At 50.1% G+C, this 8,459-nt stretch overlaps 1 non-coding gene across 1 annotated transcript; it reads left to right on the top strand.

Annotated features, from left to right (window-relative positions):
• Positions 1 to 1,344: 1,344 nt before the first annotated feature.
• TRNAG-UCC (transfer RNA glycine (anticodon UCC)) lies at positions 1,345 to 1,416 on the top strand. Its single transcript has one exon. It is a non-coding gene; the product is annotated as a tRNA-Gly (tRNA).
• Positions 1,417 to 8,459: the final 7,043 nt, after the last annotated feature.

Below are 8,459 nucleotides of genomic sequence, written 5' to 3'. Positions count from 1 at the left end.
TTTGGAGAGACAAAGATTTACAGCAACAACACAACCAACCAGCAGTCCACTGAGATTTCGACTCACATTGCAGACTCCTGAGTACTGCTTTCTACACCCCAGGACCAACCAAATGTTACTCCTCAGTGCACCTGTGACTCTTGACAGGCTGGCACCCTGCACTCCATGCCACCCTCCAGCTGTTTCACTTCTCAGGACACTCCTTCCTGCCCCATTTCTACCACTCTTCTCCCCTAGACATTGAGCCGAGCCCATCTTGCTGCCAGCTCCACCTGGCTGTAAGGCAACATTTCTTAGAAGCCCCCAAAAGGTGAAAAGGGTTAATTTTTCTTTTACAATAAATAGCTTGCAGGGAATTAACAGAAATGCAGAGACTGGGGAGCTTGGTGGTGCGTGTGTATGAATATCTAGCTGAGGGAGGACATAAAGGCCTTGGCTGTGAATTCCTGGAATAATTGACATCCTCTCAACACACACATTTACAAAGTGTGCAGAGACCTTTCCTGCTGGAAGAGATGTATTTGATAGACTCTGAATGAGCACCTCTTAATGGAAATAAGACCCAAAATTCTTCATGTCAGTCTCAACTGTCAGTTTCGCTGTGTAGCCAGATTTCAACAGAGGGAGGGGTTTGGTAGGTTTATCTGCATTGGCACTGACAAATGTTAAGGGTTCATTTCCATTTTCAGGATCCCCATACTATAGAAATCCACAGCATGTTGGGAAGGGTGATACAACTATTGTCATACAAGTGGCTGCCTTAGAAAAGGGGAGCATGGATTAGAAAGAAGATCACTTCACCTGAAATCAAACACTCTATCACTGGTTGACACCCACATCTCACTCTTGCTTGAATCTCTGATCTTCAGGTCCCTGTAGGACAAACTCTTCTTCCCCAGGCTCCTTCTTCTGTCCCAGCCCAGCATAGTTTTTCAAATGGGGGTTAATTAAACTTTCTCTCCCCAGCTGCACACCACAGCTTCCCCACTGACCTAGCTTCTCCCACTCACAGAGCTACCATCACTCAGGGAGGCAGATTTCCTTTGTGTGTGGGACAGTGTTCTTGTATCTGCTTGGAGGCTCTTCAGTAATTCTAAAGAAGTGAGAGAAAATGTACTGAAGGGCATCAGCCGATGCGTCAGGTGTGGCTGGGTTTGCATTCAGGGTAGGTAAGTCTTCTATTTGGCACATTTGATTATCTAGCCCCCCCGGTGCCCTGTGAGTGACAGAGAACAGAGCTTCTGCAATATCAATATATCAAAGAAAATGAAAACAAAACATGGGGTTGAAGACACATGTTCCATGATTCATATTGCTGGTTTTTGCAAACCCCCCTTCAAGAAGGTGTTGGTGGTGTAGTGGTTAGCATGGCTGCCTTCCTAGCACTTGGTCTGGGTTCAATTCCCAGTCAACACAGGTTTAACTCTTGCTTTCTCTTTTCTTTCAATTTCTCTGTTGGAAGTGGAGAGAGGAGAGGACCTGCTCCTTGGTGAAATGGGAAGTGCCTTGGCTTTTTAAGCTATGATGCTTGGTGTGAAACAAGTTCTGTCAGCTGAAGATTGTGGATAGCTTATGTGCAACCCGCCCCACTGCCTTATGGGTTATCCTGGGAAGGAGCAAGGCTGAGGGAGTAAACCCTGACACAAAATCCAGAGGGGAGTCCTAAGGCGGTTCTGTCCAACTTCTGGCATTGACCTGGCAGTTTCTGCAGCTGAGCTGGTACCAGACGTAGAGGTTATGCTCTCCTTTGGATGATATCAGTGAAGCCGAGAGGGGGACACTGGCGTCTGGGCAGCCCAGGGTCCCAAAAAATTGCCCAGGCTCGTGCCTGGAGAGGTACACCGGCATCTGCAGTAGCTTTGTTCATTTTCAAAAGGCATTTGACAGGATAGATCAGAAAGTGACTTGGGTGCTGTTGGAGTCACAGGTAGGGGATAGCAGACAGATCGGTTCTTGACAGCTATCAACAAGAATGCACAGGCATAGGTAAGAATGTGTGGAGGGATGGGAATTTGGTTATAACAAGTATCTTCATCATGCATCTAGACAAGATTGAGGAAAAAGTCGATGGAATAGCTGCTCGGGATGATAATCTACAAGCTGAGGTTCATGGCTGACATTGTTCTCATTGAAGATGATGAAAAGAAGCTGACAAGAATGGTGCAGGTGCTAAATGAGGAAGGGAAGCGGTACAGACGGATTATGAACATTGTTATACAAAAACAATGATATATGTAGATTAGAAAATTAGAAGGGAGATCAGTATAGATGGGATCAAAGTAGAGAAGATCACATGTGGGAAGCAACATAATATATGCTCTGGGCTGTAAGAAGGGAATAGCGACTTGAATTGTGAAAGCAAGTGCAAGTTTGAAGGCAGTGGATGAGAACTGAAGAAACAAAGCAATTATCTTAGGAGCAAAGCTGAGTGTCTTGAACACGTGTGTATTCAGCAGCATGTTGTGCGGTTGTGAGACATGGGTGATAACGAAAGATTCAAAGAGAAGTACATTGGTGTCCAAGAGGAGCTGTTATAGAAAGATGCTGATAATGGGATAGATGCTGAAGCTCACCAATGAGGAATTCTGCAGAAAGAAGCGACTGAAAGAAAACCTACTGTAGAAGGTTATGCAGTGGAAGTTACAGGAATTTGAGTTGAGCTGCAGAATGAAGGAGGAAAGAAAAATGAAAACCCTGTTATTTAGCATAATGGATGGTTCAAATAGGAAAGGGAGAGCCCACAGAGAATGGGGAGATGGTACACTAGATGGGTGCAGAGTTTGGCTACAGAAACTAAGCTGTTCCACACTGGACAGGGAAAGAATGAAGGAAATTGTATGGGAGTCATTGGCCACCAGTGAGCACTGAGCCACTGGTCCTTGAGGGTCTGTGAATTAGCTGGTTGAAGCGTGTGTCTTAGAAGCAGAAGAGCCTGGGTCCCATTCCCAGTAGTGTCTGGGTTTTAGCAATGGTGATGGGCTCTGTGGCTTAGCTGATTAACACATGACCTGGCATCCCCCTTCCCCCAGACTCTGTCTCCCATTCCCCACAGCCCTGAGCCCTGGCTAGGAATTCCCTCAGGCCCTGCTGCCCCTCACCCACTGTGCTAGGCCCCTGCCGGGTGTCCCCTCAAGCCCTGCCTGTCCCCTCTTTCTGTTGCCCTAAACACAATATTAATTAATACGGCCCATGTTCCCTGACAGAGAGGTAACATGCAACGTGTAACGTGCTTCCAGCAGAGGGACCTCAGTCTGCTGCCTGCTCTTGAGCTCAGCTGCTCCCAGCTCACCCAGCACACATGGCCTTGGAGCAGCTGCTCTCCTGCCTCCTCTCCTACCCACAGACACAGAGCCCACAGGAGCAGACCCCACAGCTGTCACCCCAACTCCAGAACCTTCTGCGAATGCAGCACTAAACCTGCCCACCAAAATGACCCACATGCAACTCACTCCTACCCACTCCAGGGGTATTACCATATTAGGTACATGGCTCACATGTGCATCACTACTTTCTCTCACCTGAGGTAGTCCATGGTCCTGACTTCCTCTTTCAAATATTGCCTCCAGAGCAAAAGTGTGTCGCTTCCCAGCAGGTGGGAGAGGAGATGTTCAAAGAGCTCTCTTGTACCCTTGCACACAGCTAAGCACAGACAGCCCCAAATCCTGCCTCTATATTCAGAGGGGGAACCGAGTTGTCAGAGGAAGGGGCATTGTTCTCACATTGCGTTGGAAGATAAGGCTGGCGAATGCAATTCTTATTGGAGAAGGTGGTCATTGATCCCACTGCTTCTCGCATGCAAAGCAAGTGCTCTCCCATTTGAGTTAATTCCCCAGGGTACATGGTAAAGCCCTGCCCCAGCCACCTCACTGTTGAGTCCCTATGTCCCTGCAGCTCCCTGGCTCCTTTCCTAAGACGACACTTGTAAGACCTGTTCCTACCAGCTGGCTGGCTGAGCTGTTCAGACAGTGCTGCTAATAACGCCAAAATGACAGTTTCCAGCTCAAGGTGAGCCCTTGGGGCATCTTGACTACGTGGCCTGGCTGCTCTGGACAGGGAGGTTCCTGTGGCTTTTCAGAGCCTGATGGTCTCTGAACAGGTTCTACTGGATGCGTCAACTCCCTGGACTCAGCTTCATTGAGCTCCGTGGGCAGGTGATATACATGCAACAGGGGTGGCTCTGTGAACTCTAGAGGTATGTAGCATGTAACACGTAACAGGGGTGGCTCTGAAACTGCAGAGGTCTGTAGCATGTGGTGCTTAGGCAGATGCTTCATTTCTGAAAGCAGCTGCAGTGGAGATTGTGGAGAGTTTGTGGTCTGTGGAAGGAGGTGTTTACACTGGGGCTCTGGGGCAGATGTTTATGTTTCACTGAATGGCCATGTCTGTGATTTATTTATAGAGCCATTTTCAGAGTGCTCCACCTGGGTGTGTTTAACAGCCATTGCTGGTAGAAAGGGTGATCAAATAGAGGTACCGAATCAGGGCATTAATATTCTTTTTCATATGACGTCATATGAAATAACCATTAGAAGCGGTGCTGCTTGTGAGTTATCCCCCGGTTAGATGTGTTTGTCTTCCATACCTTTGATCTGTTCCAAACATGTGTTTATAGCTAATGATGTTTATTTGTACCCATGATGCAAATCTGCACAGGACCCCAGCATTGGTGTTGCCCCTAAAAAATTCATCCCACCTCAAAGGAAATTCCACCAGCCCGAGGATGGGCAATGTCGGAGGGAACACGGATGTGGCCTTGGTTCTCTGGTGGCTGAAAGAGGATGGGGTGAGGGCTGCAGAGGATGAGCCTAGCGGGCTGCTGCCCTCCCCCAATGGCCAGACCACTGGACGGATGCAGAGCAGAAGCTATAATTCTGGATAGTTTTGCAGAAAACGTTTCCTCCTGGCACTGGAATTGAATGGGGCTGAGGGAGGTGCGGACTCTTCCATGTTACACCACTGAGGGGACAATGCTACTCCTTTTACTTGACACCTCTCAGATTATTCATCTGATTTTTCTGGCCAAATTTGGGAAACTGATTCATTCTGCCTGGTGCACTCCCCTGTGGGAAGAAGAGCCCCCGGAATGCAGGTAGCAGTATGTGGGAATAGATATATTGCTTGGCATTAAGCCACCAATGTCATGAGATGTAGTGCCTCAATTTCCCCTTCCCCACTGCAGTGCAGGCTTGTTACCCCTTTACTGCTCTACCCAGTTGTAAGCCTGCCTAAAGGTCGTGGCTTACAAGCTGCCTGCTTCTGGGACTGCTCTGCTCCTCCCCCGGCATGTGCACAATCTTTATCCCAAAATCACATGTGTGTCACACACTATTAAAGGATTCACTATCATACCTGGCCTGCAGACAGCCACAGACACCCCCCAGCCAGGCTCTTCTTCTGACTCTGGCAGGCCACAAACTGACTGAAAGCCTCCCATCAACCAGCATGGGGCCAGCTGCTGACAGTCTACTCCCAGTGTCAGGAGAAGGCAGGAAGCAAAGCCAGCTCCTCAGCTGCTCTTTCACTGCTTCCACTTATGGGAGTCAGTTTGGCAGTGGGGCAGGAGATGTGGCCTCAAGAGGATTCTTGCCTTCAAAAGAGAAGCAGAGAAACCCCCAGGGCTGCAAAGGGGCTAGCAAATGAGCTCCCTCCAGCACAAGGATGAGCACCATTTGGAAGAGGGCAACTGCCCGACACACAAGCCTGATTTACCCCTCATCTTCTTTGGCAAGTCCAGAAAGATAATGGCTCAGTGGGAGCAGCCAGGGCTCATGCCTGACCAGCAACTGCTTCCCAGAGTCCAGTTGGAGCCAAACCATTGCTCAGAGCAGCCAAGGAGAAGGTTGCAATCTGTGGGCAAAGGCTGCACAGAGTGAGTGTAGAGCAAGTATGACCACATAGGAACTCAGACCACCAATGGTCTCATCTGAAGTCCAACACTGCATCCAATTGGCCACACAGAAAAGCTCCGCCTGAGCCCTCCTTTCCGGCAGGCAGATGTTGTGCTTCTTATGCCATTTTGCAATGAGCAGAGACTCTCTAGGCTCCCATCAGTAAGTGCTGAGGACAGAGTCTCAGCGTTAGATGAACCTCCCAGAAATCAGCCTGCATCCCCCACTGGTACAAAGCCCTCCCATGGACCAAACCCAAAGGGGCCTTGCTGTTGTGTTCACCTCGGCTGCTCTGAGGGAGATCATTGCTGTGGCTGAAACCTTCCTGTCCTCACAACCAACTGTGCCATACCCTGAAAGGCAAGTCTGACCTGGTATCAGAGTGGACAGGCTGTGTTAATAATGGGGGGGTCCTTCTTATCTGTGCTACCTTCCCCCACCAGCAGCCCCCAAACCTGGCACTGCACCAAGTGGGATAAAAAATGTAGTCACCTATGAACCTCCTTGTCATCCCAATATTTTCCACTGGGCCTGGCCTGCCCTTTCCTCACCCACTCGCTGGCCTGGCCCACACCCCTCCCCATTCAGCAGCTTGAACTCCCATCTCCAGAGGTGGCTGTGACCAGAAGACACCATCTTAGACAGTTCAGCCAACCACATCCCAGCTTTTACCCTTTTCACCCCGCAACCCCCTCTGTCCACTTTGCACCTGCCCCTCACTGCTGTCAGGCTCTCCCCAAGAGGTTCCTCTGCCCCACTTCAGGCTCCCCCCAGCCCTACACTGTCAGTGGGGCTATAAGGACCATGGGCCAGGCCCTTGCCACTATTTCCTGCCTGAGCAGAGCAGGAGGTGGCCCCAGGGGAGAAGGTGGGGCAGGGTCTGGTGGAGGCAGACACCAGTAGACACTGGGGGATGAAGCAGACGGGTGCAGGCAGAGACAGAGCAGAGCAGGACAGCATTGCAGAAGCAGAGCAGAGTGGGGCATGGGAGAGACGCCTACTTGCCTGGAGCTTTGCTCACAGCAGGTGGCAGCAGCCAGCTTGTGTCTGGAGCAGTGACCACACCACAACCGTGGCATTTCTTCCCCGAAACAGCCAGCCTTTGTGAAACAGGATTAGGGACCCAGCCTCTTGCATTTGCCATGCACACAGGGTGTGCCTGAATTGCCCTGGGTAGGGGTAAAACACAGGCTTCTCTGTGAGCAGGATTTGAAACTGTGCAGGGAAACCCTATTGGATTTCAAGTCCAACAGCTTAACCACTCAGTCATCACAGCTCTGAGCCCTTTAGTGTTTCGTTATCATGGATACTGGACAATAATGAGACAATGTCATTGGCAATACAGAATTCAAACAGCAACCTGCCTCCCAGCAGAGCGGGGATTTGGGGCTCTCTGTGCTCAGCCAGGTGCAATGGCACAAGAGAGCACCTTGAACATCTCCCCTCCCCCTGGAGGGAACGGGAACAGCTCTGACCTGGAGGCTGGATTTGTGAGGAAGTCAGGACCATGGACAAAGCACATGTCTGGGATGCAGCACTCAGGATCCCTTCCCCAAATACACGTATCTACTCCCCATCTGACACTGTCTTCTGCTAAAGCTGCCCAGCTCCCTCCAGCATGGGCTGAGCTCAGGGACATGTAGTTAACCTGCCCTGCAGATGTGAGGTGATCAGGTCCCTCCCACCAGTTGGCTCCCACACTCAGTGTACCCCAGGGAGTGAGCGCTTGTGCTCTGGAGTGTCCCAAAGCAGGGCAAGGCTGGGTGGGATTCTGTGTCTCTGGCTGTGTTCCCTGTCACATGCTGGAGTCACTTTCCATCAGAGCTTTAGTTTGCTCCCTACAAGCCTTTTAGTCTGTTTCTCTTTGAGCCTCTCTGTCCATTGCAGCCACTGCAGAGAGCAGAGTCAAGCGGGTCAAGGCTGTTGGCTGATGTTTTTGGTTCATTAATTGCAAAAGTGTTCCCTGTCTTGCTAAAGGGTATCGCAGGTTCTCACTTTCAGGAACTCATAGGAGCAGGGAATGCTTAGTCACAGACTAGCCATAGAAGCAGAAATCCCTGCCAGGATAGAAATGAGTTGCTGTGTTTGTTGCTGAGTTCAATGGGGGGACTTCTGTGATATCCAGTGCCCCACAGAATCTCACCTGGATTCTTCTTCCTCTCTCCTGGAAGTGCCATCACTTGGGTGGCACTTGTCATAACACGTGGGTGGGTTGAACTAGCTACAGGAGTGGGCAGAGGGCTAAGTGCTGCATTTCAATAGCTCAGCTGGTAGAACAGAGGACAATAGGGAGTCTTCAGCAAGTTCTCCTTAGTTGTCTACTTCATGTCCAGTGCAAGTGGGCTCTTCTTTTTCCTCCCCTGCTGAGGAAGACAAAGAGAAGAAAGAGCAGGATGCTGCCACCTAGACACCATGCACAGGCTGACAACGTTCTTCTCAGGAGCATTCAACAGTGTCAGAGAAAGCAGGGATGGTGTGTAATAGGACAGGAGTCATAGGCACATGTAAAGAAACCAGCCCAGGCGACCGTTGCTCAAAACCCAGGCCACTTACAGCCCCAGGCTGGGATTT

The sequence above is a fragment of the Carettochelys insculpta genome, chromosome 1 (assembly GCF_033958435.1).
Source record: "Carettochelys insculpta isolate YL-2023 chromosome 1, ASM3395843v1, whole genome shotgun sequence".
NCBI lineage: Eukaryota > Metazoa > Chordata > Testudines > Carettochelyidae > Carettochelys > Carettochelys insculpta.
This window is presented reverse-complemented; position numbering and strand designations above follow the sequence as displayed.